We start from the raw sequence: 22,285 nt of genomic DNA, 5'->3' as shown, positions 1-22,285 counted from the left end.
AGGGAAAAAAGCAGTTAACTGTTAATGAAATAATTTCTGTTTTTATTAGTATTACATTTCATAATATAAACTACATGTTCATAGGTAGGTACAAGGCTATCTGCCAGAAGGCATTTATAAGCCTAGCCAGAATGTGTTGGCTTTAGCCACCCCATTAGATCATCTCCCTGTGCCTCTATCCAGCAGAACCACTGAAGATGATCCCCAAGGTAAACTTTCTGTTTCCCATCCACTTGTCAAGGTTTCTCTTGAAGAGAGTGTTAGCGAGGAGCTCTGCCTAATGTAGATTGGGATCTTGTTCCAAAGAATGGGAAGCCTCTGGGACAGGAATCTATCCCTCCAACACGTCCTATTTATTGTTGTGGTGAGGTTTAGATCCCTAGAGCGTGTGGCTCAAGGGGATAAGGTTTTCTTTAAGTGGAGCACGTCCATCAATTCTGGGTTGGACATGGCCTTGTATGTCAGGCAGAGATCACCTCTGAGTAGGCGGTATGCAATATAGCATAGCTGTAGTTTCTTCAGTCGAGCTGCATAGGGCATCTGTTTGAGGACAGTGATCCTCTTGGTGAGGTACTTCTGTAGTCTTTCCATCTGTTGCAGGTGTCTTGTAAGGTACATCCCAAATGGGGCGTTGTACTATGATAGGTCTGATGAGTGATGAGTAGAGGAGCACAATGACCTCTTCTGACCTGGATGCGAACCCTTTTGTGATTAGGTGGGCCATGTAGAAGGATTTTCTAACCACTTTGGCAATGTGATTATCAAAGGTGAGATTACTGTCTACTTGGGTCCCCAGATCCCTTATTACATCTTCCGTATTTAGGGGACTACCACCTATATGGTACTTTGTGGGTACTTTGTTTTTTCCAAAGGGGATGACTATGCACTTTTTGGCATTTAACTTAAAATTTGAGGCAATGATTTTGACACCAGGTATCCGTCTCAGTGAGACCCTTTTGGAGGATGTCTGTGTCAGCCGGAGAGTCAATTATAGCCCCTAGTTTGCAGTCGTCTAAGAACTTGGTCAGCCATAGTCCTCCTGTGCTTGCCTGTACCTCTGAGAAGTATATGCCGAACAGGAGTCCTAGGACTGATCCCTGGAGAACACCACTTGTAATCAGTTTAGAGTTAGATGTAGCTCCTGCAATGCTCACCATGTGGGTTCTGTCCATGAGCCAGTTGGCAACCCATCTTGTGACGTAGGGGTTTATGTTCAGGCTGGTGAGCTTGTCTATAATACCAGAATGGGGAATGGTGTCGAAGGCCTTAGCCAGGTCTAGGTAGGCTGAGTGTACCACCTTTCCCTTGTCTATAACCTTGGTAACTGTCTCAAAGTCCACCAGGTTTAGGAGGCATGATCTGCCCTTAAAAAAAGTCGAACTGGGTAGGGTACAGTGTTTGGAGGTTCCCAATGTCTCTGTTAATGAATTCCATGATGATTAGCTCCATAGCCTTGCAGACCAAGCTAGTCAGGCTTATAGGTCGATAGTTCCTGGGGTCTGTTGTGGCGCCACCTTTGCGGAGCGGAATAACCGTTGCTGTGTGCCACTCTATGGGTACATAGCCTGTGGAGAGGCTGAGTTTGAACAGTGTGTTTAGGTGATCTTTGAGCTTGTGTAGGACGCAGGCTGGGACACCATCCGGTCCCACTGATGCTATGTTTTTGGCTTTGGAGAGGGCTGTTTTAACTTAACTTGAGTGTCTGGGATTTTGGGGAGTCTACCTTCTTCTGGTATGGTTTTGGGCCCTTCTGGGGGTGAGAGGGGGGTGAAGTTTGTGCTGAACCTGTCTGACAGGATGTTGGCAATATCGGTCGGTTCAGTGTATTTTGTGCCATTCTGCACCAACTCCGAGCAGATCTGAGCATTGCCACTTTCTTAACATAGCTAAAGATTGCCTTGTGGTTATCTTTGGAGTCCTTGGCAATTTTTCTTTCAAAGCTCGTCTTGGATGATTTTATGAGGGATCGTAGTTTCTTGCCGATACTGATCAGGGATGTCTTCCCCTTCTTGGGATTTTTACTCTTTTCTGTACTAGTTTCCTCCTTCTATTGTATAGCTTGTTTATGGCAGGAGTCCACCAGACTGGTTTCCTTTTCTTGGAGGAATGAGTCTTGATTTTGCTTGGGATTGGATGGCATGATCCATGCATTCTTGTAGGTGCCCGTAGAATGCATTAGTAAAGGATTTTGCAGCTTGGACAGCATTATCCTTCAGCATGGGGGCTTTGAACCTTTCCACCTCGGTCCTAAGTAGCGTGAAGTTTGCTTTTGAAAAGTTTTTCACAGTGGTTTTCTTGTCCAGGGGTGGGGGCGGAATGTGGATATCAAAAGTGATTTGATTATGGTCAGATCTAACCAGCGAGGGGTTGACTTCTGGTGTGGAACACCGGTCGCCCACGTTGGTGATGACCAGGTCCAATATGTTGTCACCTCTGGTGGGAGTGTTGACCAACTGAACCAGGGCATTTGAGTTTATAAATTCTAGGAAATGTTGGGCAAGTGAGTTAGTACTGGAGTAGTTCTCCCAGTTAATTTTTGGGTAATTGAAACCACCTGATTGAACACAAATTGAACACATATCGATTTTCTCCATACGGAGGAGTGCCTCGAGTGCATGCATTTTGAGGTTTAGACTTCTGGCATTGGAGTAGCATTACCCTCAGTTTTTTGTTACTTGTGCTACTTATGGCGGTGGGTTTTTCTTTTGAGCCTTGCCTAAAAAAGGCACTACGGGGGTGGCAAGAGCCTTGCCCATTATACAAAAGCCTAAGGGTGACAGGTGCAAGCAGTCTCTAGCGAAGCAGCATGGATTGTCGAGCATGTCTTCCCAGGTGGACAGACACTGGTTCCCCCTTTAAATGACACCAGAAACTTAGCCAATTGTTGAAATCAAGAATTTTTTCTTTATACCATGGTATCATTCTTGGCGAGGGCAGGATGCTACTCAGGGTCAGGGTCATACCGGCCTGGGCTACATGATCAGAGAGCTCGTCCATGTCTCTTTTCATGTAGGCCAGAGAGGTACAGCTCAGGTCGTTCACACCAATATGGACAAATGACAGAGTTGCATTTGTACTTGTTCTGGAGAGACCTGAAAGCTTGCGTTATGTGGTGGATCTTGGCACCCGACAGGCAGCTAACAGTAACCTTCTCCTTATTCAGCCTAGTGAGTGGGACGTCAGTGTGCCTGACTATAGAGTCACCTATCACTAGTATTTTGGGTATGTTATTTTGCCTTAAGGGCTGTGATTGCATGACACACTGGTTTTGTGAAGTATGTGTTTCATGGTTTGTGTTGGGGGGGGGGGTGGAGATTGCTTGGATGTTTGCTTTGGAGGTCTCTGTTGGTTTTACATATTTTTATTTAGAGTCTCCGAGTATGTTTTCATGTATTTGTGTGTGTTTTTTGCCGGTGCTGCTTTAATGGGTCTATGTGAGACTGGTGTTGTGATGCAAGTATTTCGCTTCTCCTCTTGACTGTCTGATCCAGTCTTGGGTTGAGAGAGCTTAGCCTCCAGTTTGGCTGTATAACTGCATCTCTCGCATGTATTAGTGTTTGGTGGTAGGAGGAAGGGGGTTGTCTGTGTACATGAGGCAGTTGTAACATTGCCTCAAAATGCCCAAATTCAAGAGTTGGATTGGAGAGTACACCTGAAACTGCCCTTTGGACATGCCTGGATAGGTACAGTGAACTGTTTTACTGGATGGTCGGTATGGTCAAACAGAGAGAGCCTTGTCCTTCTGTACAGTACAGGAGGGTCTAGTGCTAGGGTTTATAAGTGCTTGCTATAAGTTTTGAGCAAGTGACAGGCTGAGAAATGAATGGCTTGAGTGCTTAAGTTGAAAGCTTGTCTAGTTCCAAGGGAAAAATTGAAGAGTAGACTTTGTGGAGCCCAGAATAGTTTTACCCTAGCTAACCGGTGTTGCCCGGCACGATAAACCAGGCAAATACGGTATTTATAGCAGGGAAATGAAAGAGAAATTAGCCCAAAATGGCCAATAAACTACTAATTTCTGGGCTGAAACCACTCCTCCAGGGACAGATAGGCTGCTCAAAGCTCCCCTCTCTCACAAGTGAACAGAGAACTTCCTTCTATCCAAGTAAGGTATGGGCAAACACAGCCCTGAATTCAGCACTAACATGAAAACTGGACTATACTAGCTTAGAAAGGTGGGAAACAAGTATATATTTTTTTTTGTTTTTTTTTTAGAAAATAAAGCAGATACACTCAAAACACTTTAAATACACAGAAAAGGATACTTATTGTTATATATCGCAGATCAGAGTTGTAATCAATTCCCCTAGTAATAAAGTAGGAAGAAACACAAATACAGTAAAAGCAGATTAATAAAGTGCAAAATATATATATATATATATATATATATATATATATATATATATATAAAAATATAAATATAAGTTACCCAATTAACCAGAAAAAAAGCTCAGAACTGAGCCCTGTTCCAGCAATCTTCCACCAGAACTAATACACTTTTAGAATAGCAGACACTGGGCCTTCAATCAGCAATTCCCAGCTTAGAAGGATGTAAGCTACCTGTCTTGCCACAACAGTGCAGACCACAAACCTTCTTAATGTAAAACAGCCTGTATGAAGCCCAAGTGCTTAAACCAAAAAACTTAGAATAACAGTTACAATTTAATCAGGCTACTACCAAGCAGCAATAAATGCAGCAGAATAAATAAAATTGAGTACTTTTAAGAAAAGCAAAATAAAGTAGGAGGAAAGACAAATACAGTAAAAGCAAATGAATAAAGTGCATTTTTTTTAAGTGCAAGGAGAGAGGAAAGATGAACCTAAGTGGGCTGGCCTTCTCAAATTTTCTCTCTGTATTAAGTAGAGTGAACACTAGACTCAGAATATGATCTCACTATACTCGGTTAGGTGAGCAAATGAGATGGACCCAGGAGGAGTGTTCTAATAAAGACTTACAGGAGGGGCGGGCAATTCCAGAGCAACTGCAGAGAGACACACAGCACACTGTTCAGAAACACACAATTAGGAAACAGAAAAAAAATGAAAATACAGTACTTTTAAAACTGCAAGTTTGTACTTAACAGAATACTAAAATGCACTACTGCAAGTTTCACTTGGCTTCAGCTTCTAATGCAGATGTTTGTAGCCAAGCAAGTCTCTCAAGAGTTGAGCATAAAAATGTACATATACTATATTGTAAAGCAGATTTGTACAGTGTGCAGTCTATTGGTATTTTAAATGTGTGGGGGGTCTTTTCACTGACTGCTGCATGTGTTAAAAATATTAAAACAAACTAGTATTTTTAATTCTAAGAAATACTGGCTTTTCAGTGCAATAAAGAAAGGCTGGACAGAAGCAAGTTTAAATTAAATTAATGTACTGTGATATTGGGCTGCTAGGGAGTGGTAAGGTGTAAAAGTGCATTGATTATACTAAAGATAATAATTTCCTTTTTCTTCTTACAAAGTTGGGTGTTAACATTAATGTCCTTGATTAAAGATATAACAAGTGGGGGGTTGTAAGTAAATAGAACTGAAAAATAAGACAAACCAATGACAGCCTTTATGTTTCTTGCATCTGCAAAGATATTAGCTCGTTTGCTTTTTCAAATCTGCAGCATGAAATTAGTAGGCCAGGGAATTCTACTTTCTATTCTAAATAAAATTAACAGAGTAATTCATCCACCTGCAAAGTTGTTACCGGTTTTTCTTTTTCTCATTGGCGACTACCTTTACATGGAGAGTGCTATCTGCAGTTGCAAACAATTAATCTTGAGAATTCTGAGTATTCTTTGTTGAGAAAAATGTAAACTAAGGTTCAATGGCAAGCAATTCCATGAAAAATATAGGAAATTAATAAGAGATAGTAGCCTCCCCATCAGCTTTAATAATAGGTTTAAAAGAATGGTGCACAATTTAGTTTTATTTAAAGATACCCAGCAAGTGCATGTGCAAGTGAATTGTGCTGATGAACTAGTACTGCAGGGTAAGCCTTGGCTTGAGATGATTGTCACTGTTGAAGTGACACCCCGACCCCATGTGCAAAATGGGAAAAAGGGCTGTGGATGGTGTAGGGCTAAAAGTTTAAGTCTGAAAGTATACTAGGTGTTTTTCACACATGGGAGGAGAAAAGAAAAGATAAGAAAAAAACAAAGCACTAAGTGTAAGTGGGAGTACAAGCTGTAACAAGCACTTTAGCATGGGTAATCTCAATTTTAGATTGGGTAATTCCTGTGGGGAAGCTGCTGATTTAGGACAAATGTTTCATTCTGCGGAGCTGAACTTTATTTGTTGAAAATGTACCGTTTTGTGTTTACCTTAAGATAATAGGGGATGGAGGGGTACTCTGAACATGTATTTACTTTTTTGTTTGTTTTGGGGTTTCATTAAAACAAAAAGTGACATAGGTCCAAATGGAGATGGAAAGAAACAACTATGCAAAAGATCAGCTTGCTGAAATAGTGTATGCATGCAAGACAAACCTAAGAAACACACTAAAAAATGCCATTACAATAGGGAAATAATAGCTACCCTAAACAGCATGTTATCTTGGAGCATAAATGGTCTTACAGGTATGGCCAAAAAAATACATAAATAAATAAAAAAGAGCATTGAATTATATTAAGAAATGTAGAGTACAAATAGCAATACTACAGGAGACAAATTTGGAAAAAAATGAGCATGTAAATTTGAGAAAGGATTTCAGAATATCAGAGACAAAGGAAAAGGCAAGTAATAATACTGATTGTTAGAAGGGCTCTCATAGTGACAGAAGAAGAAAGACTAACACTAGAGATGTAGTAGTACTTGGCTGTTGGCAAAGGAGGAGGATTACACTGGTGTGTATTTATATTCCACCAAAAACAGCTATTATGAAGCTTAAAATGAAAAAAAAAAAAAAAATCAGCATTCAGCAGGGAATATTACTTGTGGGTGGGGACTGGAACTTGGTTTGCAATAGTGAGGATGCATCAGGGATGTAGAAGGGAAAATATAGCAAAAGAGGGTAGATTTCTAAAGAAATTTATGAAACTATTTGGTGTGGATGAATTGAATTCAGCAGTAGGAACTTGGATGGAATTTACACAATATTATTCCTCAAGGTACAAAAACTAGGCTAGAGTGGATAGAAATTATATTAAACCAGAATATCCACATTTAATCAAAACCTTCAACACATACCAATAATTATTTCAGATCATGCACCAATAAAGACTGTGTATTCCTACCTACCTGTTAAAAAGAAAGCAATTTAAGGAATAGGTAGTAGAAAATACTCTATAAAGTTATTAGAAGATAGAAATTTATCCGATGGTGATAGCAAGTGAGTATGACAAAACGAAAATAGAATTTAAAAACAAGGTAGAAATAACAGAGAAGGATATAGGATTAAGAACCAATAGGGTTTACTTAGAGGGGTCATAAAGGTCAAAGGAATGCAAAATAAGGAGAAACTCACAGAACAAGAATAGCAGCAAGCACAGAGTGATAACGAGAAAATTACGAGCTGTGTGGATAATATGCAGGAGTTTAGAAAGATTGCTATTAAGCAACTACTGCTTGATAACTCCAGAGCACAAAACCTTTTAGCAGTGACATAGGTTGTCACCAAACCTAGGGAGCCTATGACAAGAAAAATAACCAGATATCCTATACAGGTGTCAAGAGATACGTTGGAAGGTTTATGAACATTTCTGTAAAGCAGATGAATTTGGAAACCAAGAAAAGGAACAAATAGAAACATTTATCAGTGATTTAATTATGCCAAGGTTAGAGAAAGATGAGCCTCAACACCTAATAGTTAAGATAGGAGGAGAGGAGATAAAAACAGTGATATATAAATCAATTGCATGGAAGTCTCCAGGAACAGATGGTATTTCTATGAAAGTTTAGAAGAGGAGGGAAGAAAAGTATAAAGATTTGGAATTTTTTCTTTATGTTTTAAAAGTTGGGGGAAGCACCAACATCTTGGAATAAAGCCGTTCTGGCTGTATTATTCAAAGACCCATTTACATTTCAAACCATGATTATTAAGTGTTTACGTCTACAGTAGCTAAAAGAATGGCAAAGGTTTAGCCAGAATTGACTGATATAGATCATTGTGGTTTGGTGTAGGGGAGGCAAACATTTGGCAATATTCTTAGAGCAATGCTGATCCAGATAGAGGTAGAATGTTATTGGTGGGTCTTGATGCAGAGAAATCATTCAGAGTAAGCTGGTATTTTAGGAGTAGGGCAATGGAAGCACTTGAATTTCCTGATAATAATAAGGAGGATATATGAAGGAAAAATAAAGAATATATGTGAAGGTTCCTCTCTGATAAGTTGTATTTGAGCAGAGAAACTAGGCAGAGGTGACTTCCTTCCCCTTTGTTATTTGCTTTATATTTAGAGCCACTGGCAAATGAAATGAGGGATTCAGATATTCAAGGATATAACTTGCTATGGTAATCAAGAAAAGTTGGCTTTATTTGCAGACAATGTCATTTTATACTTGATAAACTGAGTAAAAAAGGACCTCTTGCTGTTAGGGAACATTTTGAGACAGTTTCAGTTTTTTAGGGTATAAAACTAATGAAGATAAAATCAAAAGCTATAGCTGTGCATTATGTACCCTCACACACATTGATTCAGCAATATACATTTATGGGGACATAAGATTAAGTATTTAGGAGTATGGATTAAAAAGGCTTCTGTTGTGGCAGCCAAAGATATGTGGAAAGAGACCAAACAAAAGATAATACAAAAACTGTGAAACTTGAATCTCTTGTTTATGGATATGAATACTAAGATATAAGCAGTGAAATGCTTTTAGTCTCTTAGTTTTATATACAGGTCAGGCACATTTTATCAACCACAGAAGTTAGACAATTTATATAGAGTTAAAGGAATTTATGTGGAAGAGAGCGCAAAACTTAAGTGGGACAATCTGACCCCCACCCCCCAACAGAATAAGGTGGTTTAGGAATTCCTGATCCGAATGGATATTTTAGAGCTACACCGTTAAAGCTCATATAAATAACACAAAAGCAGAATGTTAGAATTCAAAGAGGAATGGTGAGTTCAAAAAATAAGGATAGAGTGGGATCTTGGATGCAGATCCTTAAGGAGAGTAACATCAACCATACAGAATATTATACTTTTAAAGGTAAACAAAAGTATTCTAAGAACTAAGCCAACACAGAAATGGGAAAAACAAGGTGGTTTGGCCAACAAGGACAACTGCAAGAAGGGATACAGAATACAGATGAGAAGTGGCTGGAATTTAAAAGAGTTGGCAAAGGAACTATGGTACTGGAAACAAATAAGAGAGAAAGAAAGGTAATTCAATTGGATGACGCCAAGAAAATGTTTGGATTGTAGCTAGACAGAAAAAGGGATAAGGGAGACCCAAGTAAAATGACCTGCCCTGGTTGAGTTTTTAAATCAAATATAGAACAGAAGCTGCTGTTAGAGGATAATTAGAAGGGCATATAAAAAAACTGCACAATAATGGCAGAGGGTGGGATGTTGGCATAATTGTTAAGGTGTTTACCTTACTGACACAAGTGCAGGGTTTGATTCTCACGCATAGTAATTGGCTAGGCTTAAAATGGCCTACAAGGGCAGTTAGCCTAGTACTAATCTATGAACCTATGAACTATACGAATCAGTCAGGGGAGTAAAGAAGATATTAGGGAGAGAGACAAAAAAGAACAGTTTACAATGGGAGGACATATGCATGACTCCCAAGTATGCAACAAAGTCCTGAAGGATTAGGATTTTTGCAAAGGTATTTTTAAACCCCAAGCAAATTTCAAAGATTTTTTCCTCGGGTAAATAGCCAATGTTGGAAGTGTAAGGGGGAAGAAAGAGGTAACTAATCAGTGACTTTTTGCCAAACGTTAATGCAACAGTTTGGCGATTACATAACTTAAAACAATTACTTGCCCACAATAATACCTCATAATTAGAGCTGGAACCCAAAGTGATGTAATAACTAATATTAATGCTGCAAAGACAGCTGTTTAGACTAATCGCACATGGAAGCAATTTGTGAAGTAATTTTATACTTTTTGAAGTAATTTTATTTGTAAAACTGGAGTGAAACAGCCTTTATTTTTTTGTATAAAAGTGTTGCATGCATAAAGATGCATTCAAACTTTTTATATGGAAAAAAACAAGGTTGTTTCTCCCCTTTAGACATATCTGTGCATCTTATAACATTAAGAAAATCTCAACATGCATGCTCTGCTGCCATCTAATGATAAAGTGTATTATTACAATTAACATACAATTGAGTTTTGCATTTAATTTCTGTATTTACTCCACATATTAAATCTGCAGGTGGTTTGAAAACACAACAAAGATAATGGCATGTTTTTGATGCCTTACTTTCACTGCCAACTCAAATTTTTCCTTAAAAAAAATCACACCAACAAAGTGGTGTCAACTTGGGTAATATGGATGTACATGTATCAGCAAAGCATTCTGGGTAATCAAACCATTATACTTAAAGGAACAGCTACTTACATTAGGATTTCAATAACAAAAATATCAAACAGCAAATTAAATAACAAAAAGCACGAGGACGAACTGGAGCCGAGAAAATAATAATGACTTCTTCAGAATACACTTGTCAGTAAAAATCACCTTTAAATACTCTATCGAAAACACATCAACATATCTAATTGAATCACTAACAAAGTAGGGTGGTCTATCTGTAAGACAGCTGATAAAATGTCTTACTAGGGTAGAAGACTCCTGAGTTTCTGTAATTAGCACAGAAAAATAGTGTCTTATACACTAATGCACATATTGTGGTATTGTGGGTACACTCTCATGATGTCATGTCACAAGTTTTCAGCTTGAAGAAAATTTTCAGAGGGTGCCAAAACAACAAAAGTGACCACAAAAATAACACTTTATAGGTTGGTACTAGGCTATCATCCCTATGGCCTATACAAGCCTAGTCATAACAATTCCCTGGCCATTTCTTCCCACACTATTTACTTCCTGGACCCCTGACTAGCAGGGCGACTGACATGATCCCCGGGGTGAATTTCCTTTCTCTCATCCAATAATATAGGTTCCTTTTGAAGAGGGCCAAAGAGGTGCTCTGCTTGACATGTATGGGCAGTCTACTCCAGAGTCTGGGGAGTCTCTGGGTCAGGAACCTATCCCTCCAGCACGTTTTGTTTATTGTGATGCCAAGGTTTAGATCCCTGGAGCATGTGGCTCTGAGGGATTGGAATTTCTTTAAGTGTAGCATGTCCAGCAGCTCTGGGTTTGACATGGCCTTGTATGTTAAGCAGAGATCGCTTCGGAGTAGATGATATGCGACAAGAGTATACCTGGAGTTTAAGGAAGTCAGCACAGGGCATCTGCTTTAGGCCTGTGATTCTTTTAGTGAGGTATTTCTGCAGCCTTTCCAGTTGTTGCAGGTGTCTTGAGAGGTACATACCAAATGGGGCGTTGAATTCTATAATGGGTCTAATGAGGGAGGAGTACAGTGGGACAATGACCTCCTTTTTTCTGGATGAAAAGCCCTTAGTGATGAGGTGTGCCACATAGAAGGATTTCCTGACTGTTGTGGTGATGTGGTTATCAAAGGTGAGACCACTGCCCACCTGTGTCCCCAAGTCTCTTATCACACTTTCGGTGTTTAGTCTACTGCCACCTATGTGGTAATTCATGGGTACGTTTTTTTCCCAAAGGAAATAACTATACATTTCTTGGCATTGAGCTTGAGCCCATGGCTCTAGCACCAAGCATCTGTTTCTGTAAGGCCCTTTTGTAGGGTATCCACATCATTTGGAGATTCAATAATGGCTCCCAGTTTGTAGTCATCTGTGAACTTTGTTAGCCAGAGTCCCTTAGTATTGGCCTGTACTTCAGAGAAGTAGATGCCAAACAAGAGTGGTCCCAGGACTGAACCCTGAGGTACTCCACTTATCTGGAGCTGGATTTGGAGTAAAGCTACTTTTACAGCGTGGGTTATCAGTAAGCCAGTTGGCAACCCATCAAGTGGTATAGGGATTAATGCCTAGCCTAGTAAGTTTATCTATGATTCCAGCATGAGGGATGGTGTCAAAGGCCTTGGCGAGGTCCAGATAGGCTGCGTGGACCACCTTACCCTCGTCCACTGCTCTGGAGACTGATTTGAAGAAGTTAATCAGGTTCAGGAGACAAGATCAGCCATTCGCGAACCAAACTGGATGGGGTCCGGTGTTTGAAGGTTGCCAATGTCTTTGTTTATAAGTTCCATGATAATACGTTCCATGGCCTTGCAGATCAGGCTCGTCAGACTGATGGGAAGGTAATTCCTAGGATCCAAGGTAGATCCCCCTTGTGAAGTGGGATAACTGTAGCTGTGCACCACTCAGTGGGCACAAAGCCTGAGGTAAGCCTATGATTAAACATGACACAGCCTGGGATGTAATCTGGTCCCATGGATGCTGTATTCTTAGCTTTTAGAGTGCGCTTTTTACCTGTGCAGATGTTATTACCAGAATTTGGCAGTCTTCTGGTATTGAGATGGGCTGTTTAGGGGGTGAGAGGGGGGTGAAGTTGGCAGTGAATCGATCTGCCAGGATATTGGCAATATCCTTGGGATCAGTATATTTAATGCCATTCTGTTGTAGCTCAGAGCAGATCTGAGCATTGCCATTTAGATTCTTGACATAGTTATAGAATGACTTGTGGTTGTCTTTGGAATCTTTGGCAATTTTATTTTTGTAACTAGCTTTGGAGGATTTTGAGGGATCTCAGCTTCTTAGTGAGGCTGGTAAGGGAGTTTTTTGCATCCTGGGATTTTCCTCTTTTCTGCAAGTTTCTTCCTTTTGTTGCAAGTTTGTTTATGGCAGGGGACCAACAGATTGGCTTCATTTATTTGGAGGAGAGCATCTTGGCTCTATTTGGGATGGCAAGATTCATGCATCAGTGGATGTGCTCGTACAGTACCTTAGTGTCGGACTCAGCAGTTGAACTTTCAGTTCCCATCTGCATGGGTGTCATGAAGTTTGTCATTTCTGACTTGAGTAGCATGAAGTTGGCTTTGGAGAAGTTTTTTATGGAGGTTTCCTTACTGGGAGGTGGGATGTGGATGTTAAGGGTGATTAGCGATGTTAAGGGTGATTAGCTTATGCTCTGACCTGACCAACAACAGGGTGACCATAGGTATGGAGCATCGATTTCCCATGTTGGTAATGACCAGGTCTAGGATATTGGAGCCCCTGGTGGGACAATGGATTAGTTGATCCAGGGCATTGGAATTTATGAATTCCAAGAACCGTTGGGCAAAGGTGTAGGTACACAATTAGTTTTCCCAGTTAATGGCAGGGTAGTTGAAGTCACCCAGTATTAGGGTGTTTGGTTGTATCTTAATATTTTCCAGTATGTTTAGAAAGGTGTAGTGAGAACCTTGGGACATTGTGGGGGATCTGTAGCAAGCGACAATTTGGATGGCAGTCTTACCTAGAGTTAGTTGCACCTGGAGAATTTCAGACGCATTGTGTTGGGCAACTAGCCTGGGGGGGTAAGACCTGCACAGAGGACAAGCAGAAAGGTGGGGAATTTCAAATGTAATACCTGTTCTTTTTGTCAACATTTATTGGAAACTGGTGATTATGTTAATGGACAGAAGTTGTACATCAGGGGTCATTATAACTATAATTGTAATAGCAAAAGGGTGATTTACATGGCGAAATGTCAGGAATGTCCCATTTTCTATATTGGAAAAACCAGTAGGAAGTTAAAGACTAGAATGGGTGAACATTTAGGGGACATTAGACATACTAGGGTGACCAGTGCATTGTTCAGGCATACAAGTGAAAACCCCACACAATTTTAAATTTTTAGTTCTGCAACAATTAAAGGAAGATGAGAAAGGGCGTATCTTGGACATACATTTGGATGTCATGGAATTGAGATGGCAATTGTTCATGAATGCTTCCCGGTATCCAGGCATAAATGAGACTATTAGTATTGCCAGAGTTTTAAAACTTGAACAAATTTCAGGTTAATGGTTAGGAGGTTATATATTTTTTTAACGATAATTTTAAGAATAATTTTGAGTTTTAAATTTATTAATAGTTTATTAATGGACTGCTTGAGTGTAATATTCATGTTTTCAATGCTTTTATGACTTTTAAATGAGTTTTTTGTCTCATGCTTTGTTGAATGTTTATGGTATTGCTTTAAAATGTTTAATTGAACAATTGATGGGGGTATTTAACTTGGTTGGGTGTGGCTAATTTTGTCTTCTGAGGAAGTCTCTGTAGTGGAGAGGAAAGCGCTCAACTGTTTTGGAATAAACTTTGGTGTCCGTTGGAGTGCTCACATTCTCCTGTTTTTTGTACAAAGGTGTAGTGAGAAACTTGGGGCATTGTGGGGGATCTGTAGCAAGCTACAATTTGGATTGCAGTCTTACCTAGTGTTAGTTGCACCTGGAGAATTTCAGATGCATTGTGTTGGGCAACTAGCCTGGTGGTGTAAATATCCTTGGTGAATATGGACACTCCTCCACTTTTAGTGTTTCGATCCTGGTTTGGTGGTTGAAAAAAGTGTGGTAAGAGTTGTACCCTGATACTGCAGGGGTGCGCTCTGGAGCCTTGAACCAGGTCTCAGTTACTGCACATATATCGATGTGCTCCATTTTTGAGGAATGCCTCGAGAGAGTGCATTTTGAGGTTTAGACTTCTAGCATAGAGTAGCATTACCTTCAGATTTTGCATGCTTGTACCTGTTATGGTGGTGGTTTTGTCCTTTGAACGTTGCCTAAAAAAGACACTATAGGGGTGGCAAGAGCCTTAGCCAGTAACCTGAATCCCAGGGGCGACAGGTGCAGACCATTTCTGGCAAAGCATCGTGGTCTGTCGATTATGTCGTCCCAGGCAGACAGATACTGGATGCCCTTTGAATGACACTAGAAGCTTAGCCAATTGTTGAAGTCAATCATTCTGTCCTTATATTGTGGTATCATTCTGGGCGAAGGCAGAATGTTACTCAGAGCTAGGGTCATACCTGCCTGGGTCACATGATCCGAGAGCTCTTTTTCATGTAATCCGGGGAGGTATGTCTCAAGTCATTCACTCCAACATGGACAATAACAGAGTCATATTTGTACTTGCTGTGGAGTGACTTGAGTGCATGTGTTATGTGGCGGATCCTGGCACCAGACAGACAGCTGACTTATTTTCTCCTTGTTCAGCCTACTGAGTGGGACATCAGTGTGCCTGACTATAGAGTCACCTAGGTACATTGTCTTGTCTTAGGGGCTGTTGCTGTGTGGCACACTGGTGTTGTGAGGTATGTGACACTTTGGTTGTGACTGGTGTTTGCGTTTCAGCTTTGGAGGTTTTTGTTGTTTGGGCAAGTTACAGTAAGAGCCTCCGCATATGTGGACTTAGTTGCTATGTGTGGGTGTTGGTGGTGTAGGTTTAGAAGGACTATGTGTTGCTTGAGGTGTAGTGCGTGTGTTAACTTTCTCCTCTTGACTGTCTAGCACAACCTCCTTCGGTGGAGAGAGCTTTGCTTCCAGTTTGGCTATGTAAGTGCATCTCTCACAGGTTGTAGTGTTTGGTGGTAGGAGGAGAGGGTTGTCTGTGTTGCATGAGAAAATTGCTGCATTGCCCCAGTATGCCCAGATTCACCAGGTGGACAGGAGAAATCACCTGAAGCTGACCCTTGGACATGACTGGTTTGGTGCTTTTTTTGTAAAGTACAGCAGCTGTTTTCCCCTACCTTGGCAAGCTACTTTGCAATTATAGGCTGTTTAGTGCCTATGATTAATTTCTCCTTATTAACAAGGAGAGTTGAGTGCTATTATCAGTTTAAGGCTTCCTAGTGCTTTCCAGCAGGTATTAGAGCAAGTGCTAGTCACAGGGATGCTTAAAGGCAAGATGAAAAAAAAATTGTTTATCCTAAAACACTGCAGTGTGCACTAAAGAAGTTAGAAATGAAAGTAGGTAACAAGTTTTACCTATCTAAAAGTTGTTTTAGTGGGGAGTCACTATTTTTAAAACAGCAAGATAGATTGATGGGGGGGGGGGTCACTTTTGTATTCTGGTACTATGGAATATAGTAGGATGGCCAATAAATTTAAATAGTTGAAGGGGAGTGATTTCACAAAATGATAATTTTGTGCTTACTCACACAAGCTAGTGAAAGCAGAGATGAAATGAGATATATGGTCAAATTAACATAAAAGAGGCAGGCAACGAGAAAGACAGTGATAGTTAAGAGCAGAATATTAACAGGGTGGGCAGGTGGAAGAAAAATTCTGCCCGACTCAAAAAAAGAGACAGAGCTGTGATCTCTTTTGAAGTTTTAATATGCAGTTAAAAGCAGACTACAAAAGTAAAACACAAGGTAAAGAAAACAAATCACAGTATTCAGTATTTTGCATCGAACACTATAAAATTTGAAATGGTATACGGTAAAATGATTACTTCCATCACTAAAGGGCTGGTAATTTATATTTCCTATGGAATATATGACAATGCACTTCAATGTCATACATTTAAAAGTTTTGTAAAAAATGGAGTGTTATTTATAACAACAATATAAGCCAAAGAGCCAGTTTTATGCAGAGCGTAATAAACTATTAAACTAGCTCATTTTGACTTGTAATGTCAAATGCTTTGACAGACATGTGTGACTTGTAAATGAAACACTAATCCAGTCATTGAGAAAAAGAAAGCTTCATATTACAGACTGGATTCTGTCTGTGCTGTTAAATGGACAAAGTGCATGTTTTTGTATGTTATTTCTAATCTAAAAGCCTCATTCAGTCTGAGATGGGTAATTTTACAAAATAGGAGTATAGTATTATGCATGCTACCATAAAGCATGAAAACATAATCGCTTCAAGTAGCATTTCAAATTACACGTACTAAGTGATCTGTAAGAGTATTAGATATTTTAGTTTTTTTTATTTTAGTTATTTAACATTTGTTGACAGAGAGCCCAACTAGAACAGAGCCTATTTTCAGCAGAGTCCCAGGGAGAAAACACTGCAGATGCAGGTCTTTGAATGTGGGAGGAAAAACCCACGCAAATGCAGGGAGAGTATGCAGACTCCACACAGAAGGCACCCCAGCCGAGTATCAAACTGGAGAACCTCTTGATGTGAGGCGACAACGTTAACCACTGCACCACTTCTGCTTCTAATGTTAGGTAATGTAACTCACGGTTATTGCAGATTAGACTTTTAGTGACCTTTACACAACATTTCTGCACTGGACATTTCTATCAAAATGTCAATGCCAAGCCATAGCCTTTGTCAGCAAGAAGTCTCACCACAGATGCACAACTACTTTAGACACAGCTGTGTAGCTACAAATAGGGCATCTTGTTTCTCTGCCTGACAGTGCTCTCTCATAGGGCATCAAGCAATTAATGTTGGACCAAACATAATGCAGTCAAAGAATACTCAATTGGAAAAAAGATACAAGGGAAAGCCACAAGGTTTTCTAAAATACCAAATGGAGCTGTCCAAACCAAGAGGAAAGTTACACACATTTTGTCTGCTTATGAATGATTGCATATCATCTAATTCCATAAACCAATAAAAAAGTTAAAATTACATAATTACACATGGGTAGAGTTTTCATATTAGACAAATGCATAGGAATACTATGTTTACGTTACTCACAGAGTAAGGGTTTGCCATCTCTTTATACATATATACTTAAAAATCTTTACCCATTTTTGTCAGAGCTGCACATCTGATTGTTAACTGTCACTCCAAGTATTAATAGTGTTGTCACTCAAGGATAAACATGATGGTTAAGACTGTAAATTGCATTTTCAGTCAGCCTACTGTCACCAGATTCATGCCTTAAATAAAATTAGCTCTGATTTAATCTGCTTTCAAGGCAAAGTCAACTATTCACTGTTGCATTTATGGTTTTCAGCTGTTTATTACTGCTGCCAGCTCTACAGGCACAGAAAGATAGAGCCCCGATTATGACCCAGGTGACCCCAGTTTGATTAGCAACTTAGGCACCCTGATGGAGCTAGTTGGAGGGGGGCTTAGTAGCCACTGCTTACTCACCCATCCTAGGGAGACGGACGCACCACATGGATGACACCTAGTGGAAGTACTAGATGCTGCACCTGTGGTGAGCGGCCCTGTGAACATGCTTTGCCATCATACATGTGCGCATACTTGAGTAAACATGCAAGAGCACCTCCCTGTGACAGGCAGCACATTGCAGATCTCAGACTCTAAGAGGGATGGGAGGTCCATTAGGGAGGGTAGGTCTTTCAGCAGGACCAGTAAGTTGACCCATTCCCTACCACCTGCATATCACTATTAAGGCATGAGTAAGCTGATTGTGTTACAAAGATAAGAACAAATGGCTTCTCTCTTTTTAAAATTTCTCCAAATCTTTTGCGTTTCTAATAGAAATGGGTTCCATTCCCATCATGGTAAGTCAAAGTAGGATTAACGTTCATGAAATTAGTAGGGTTTCAATCTTTGATATCAGCCAGAAGTGCTCTTCATAGCATCCACGATGTTCATAGGTGTACAATAGGTTAATGGCCCTGGAGTCTTTACAAGCCTAGCCCATAGAAGTGCCCTGGCATCATGCCGTCCAACGTTAGTTCCCAGTGCCTCTATCAAGTACAGCCACTGGAGTGATCCCGGGGTGAACTTTCTATTACTCCTCCACTCATCAAGATTTCTCTTGACATGTATGGGAAGTCTATTCCAGAGCATGGGCAGTCTCTGGGTGAGGAATATGTCCCTCCAGTATGTTCTGTGATTGCGGAAATGAGGTTGAGGTCTCTGGGATTGGGATTTCTTTAGCTGTAGCATTTCTAACAGAGCTGAGTCAGACAGGGCTTAAGTCAAGCAGAGATCACCTTTAAGTCGGCAATATGAGACCGAGAGAATAGCTGGAGTCTTTTGAGTCTCTCCATGTAGGACATGTGTTTAATGCCTATGATCCTCTTCGTGAGGTACTTCTGAGGCCTCTCCATCTGTTGCAGGTGTCTAGTGAGGTACGTGCCAAATGGGGCATTATACTCGATGATTGGTCTAATGAGGGAAGAGCAGAGAGAAACGATGACCACTTTCTTCCTGGATGCAAAACCCTTGGTAATGATATGCCACATAGGACGTTCTGACCACAGTGGCAATGTGGTGGTTGAAGGAAAGGTTGCTGTCAACCTGCATCCCCAGATCTCTTATAAATGCCTTCACTGTTCGGTGGGCTCACATCGATGTGGTAATTAATGGGAACTGAATTTTTACCAAAGGGCATGACTACGCATTTTTGGCTTTAAGCTTAATGCTATGGTTTCGACACCAGTCATTGGTCTCAGTGAGGAAGCCTTTCTGTAGGATGTCTGCATCACTTGGGGAGTTAATAATGGTTCCCAGCTTGCAGTCATCTGCGAACTTGTTCAGCCAGTGTCCCTTTGTGTTGGCCTGGACTTCTATGAAGTAGATGCCGAACAGGAGAGGACCCAGGATGGATCCCTGTGGGACTCCACTCGTGACTGATCGGCAGTCTGACTTGGAGTCTGCTACTTTCACACTGTGCGTTCTGTGAGCCAATTTGCAGTCCACCTAGTGATATAGGGGTTGATGCCTAGTTTGGCGAGTTTATCAATAATTCCCAAGTAAGGAATGGTATCAAAGGCCTTTGCCAGATCAAGGTAGGCTCTATGCACTGCCTTACCTTCATCCACAGCCCTGGTGACCGACTCAAAGAAGCCAACCAGGTTCAGCAGGCATGATCTCCCTTTCACAAAGCCAAATTGTGTAGGGTCTAGAGTTTGGAGATTTCCTATATCTTTGCTAATCAGGTTCATGATGATGTGCTCCAAAGCTTTACATATCAGACTCATCAGGCTAATGGGGTGACAATTCCCAGGGTCTGTAGTCACTCCCCCTTTATGGACAGGTATGACTCTAGCAGTGCGCCATTTGGTAGGGATAAAGCCTGAGGTGAGCATGTGACTGAACAGAGCACACAGATGTGGTGCCAGTTTGCATTGTAGTTCATGTACAACACAGCCAGAGATATTATTGTGTCCCATGGAAGCTGTATTCTTGGCCTTGGACAATGCAGCTTTAACCTGGGCTGCAGTAATACTGGGTGCCTGTCATTCTTCTGGTATTGTGACTGGACCTTTAGGGGGGAATAGAGGGGTATAACGGGCACTGAATCTGTCAGCCAGTATAGGTTCATAGGTAGGTACTAGGCTGTCTGCCCGAAGGCATTTATAAGCCTAGCCAGAATGTGTTGGTTTTCACTGCCCCCTTAGATTAGTTCCCTGTGCCTCTGTGCAGCAGAGCCACTAAAGTGATCCCCGAGGTAAACTGTTTCCCATCCACTCAACAAGGTTTCTTTTGAAGAGCGTTTGCAAGGAGCTCTGCCTAATGTAGATTGGGATCTTGTTCCAAAACATGGGAAGTCTCTGGGACAGGAATCTATCCCTCCAGCAAGTCGTATTTATTGTTGTGGTGAGGTTTAGATCCCTAGAGCGTGTGGCTCGGAGGGGCTAAGGTTTTCTTTAGGTGGAGCATATCCAACAATTCTGGGTTGGACATGGCCCTGTTATGTCAGACACAGATCACCTCTGAGTAGATGGTATGCAGAGTACAGCTGTAGTTTCTTCAGTCAAGCTGCATAGAGCATCTGTTTGAGGCCAGTGATCCTCTTGGTGAGGTAATTCTGTGGTCTTTCCAGCTGTTGCAGGTGTCTTATAAGGTACATCCTAAATGGGTGTTGTACTCTATGATGGGTCTGATGAGTGATGAGTAGAGGGGCACAATGACCTCTTTGGATCTGGATGCAAACCCTTTTGTAATTAGGTGGACCACGTAGAAGGATTTTCTAACCACTTTGGCAATGTGATTATCAAAGGTGAGATTACTATCTACTTGGGTCCCCAGAGCCCTTATTACATCATCTGTATTTAAAGGACTACCATCTATGTGGTAGTTTGTGGGTACTTTGTTTTTTTCCAAAGGGGATGACTACACACTTTTTGGCATTTAGCTTGAGGCCACAATTTTGACACCAGGTATCCGTCTCAGTGAGACCCTTCTGGAGGATGTCTGTATCAGCTAGAGAGCCAATTATGTCCCCCAGTTTGCAGTCGTCTGTGAACATGGTCAGCCATAGTCCTCCTCTGCTTGCCTGCACCTCTGAGAAGTATATACCGAACAGGTGGGGTCCTAGGACTGAGCCCTGGGGGACGCCACTTGTAACTGGTTTAGAGTCGGACCTAGAGCCTGCAAGTCTCTCCGTGTGGGTTCTATCCATGAGCCAACTGGCAACCCATCTCGTGATGTAGGAGTTTATGTTCAGGCTTGTCTACAATACCAGAATGGGTAATGGTGTCGAAAGCCTTTGCGAGGTCTAGGTAGGCTGTGTGGACCTCCTTTCCCTCATCTAAAGTCTTGGTAACTGTCTCAAAGAAGTCCACCAGGTTTAGGAGGCATGATCTGCCCTTAAAGCCAAACTGGGTAGGGTCCAATGTTTGAAGTTCCCAATGTCTCCGTTAATGAATTCCATGATTATGTGCTCCATAGCCTTGCAGACCAGGCTAGTCAGGCTTATAGGGAGATAGCTGCCAGGGGTCCGTTATGGCTCACCCTATGTGGAGCAGGATAACTGTTGTTGTAAGCCACTCTATGGGTACGTCGCCTGTAGAGAGGCTGAGTTTGAACAGCGTGTTTCGATGAGGGGTTAGTTCATTTTGTAGCTCATGTAAGACACAGCCTGGGACACCATCTGGTCCCATTGAAGCAGTATTTTTGTCTTTGGATAGGGCTGTTTTAATCTGTGCATTACTGATTGCTGGGGTACTACATTCTTCTGTTATGGTTATGGGCCCTTTAGGGAGTGAAGTTAGCACTAAACTGGTCTGCCAGAATGTTGGCAATATCAGTTGGTTCAGTGTATTTTGTGCCATTCTGCACTAACTCAGAGCAGATCTGAGAGTTTCCACTTAGGTTCTCAACATAGCTAAAGAACACTTTGTGGTCATCTTTGGAGTCCTTGGCAATAGTTCTTTTGAAGCTAGCCTTGGATGATTTTATGAGGGATCATAGTTTCTTGCCTTATACTAATCAGGGATGTCTTTCCTTCTTGGGATTTTACTCTTCTGCACTAGTTTCCTCCTTCTGTTGTATAGCTCGTTTATGGCAGGGGTCCATCAGACTGGTTTCCGTTTCTTGGAGGAGTGAGTCTTAGTTTTGCTTGGGATAGCACGATCCATGCATTCTTGCAGGTGCTCATAGAGTGCCTTTGTAAGGGATTCAGCAGCTTGGACAGCATTGTCTTT

This window comes from Protopterus annectens, chromosome 11.part0, assembly GCF_019279795.1.
Source record: "Protopterus annectens isolate FY-2018-M chromosome 11.part0, PAN1.0, whole genome shotgun sequence".
Classification (NCBI taxonomy): Eukaryota; Metazoa; Chordata; order Ceratodontiformes; family Protopteridae; genus Protopterus; species Protopterus annectens.
Note: the sequence above shows the minus strand (reverse complement) of the source record.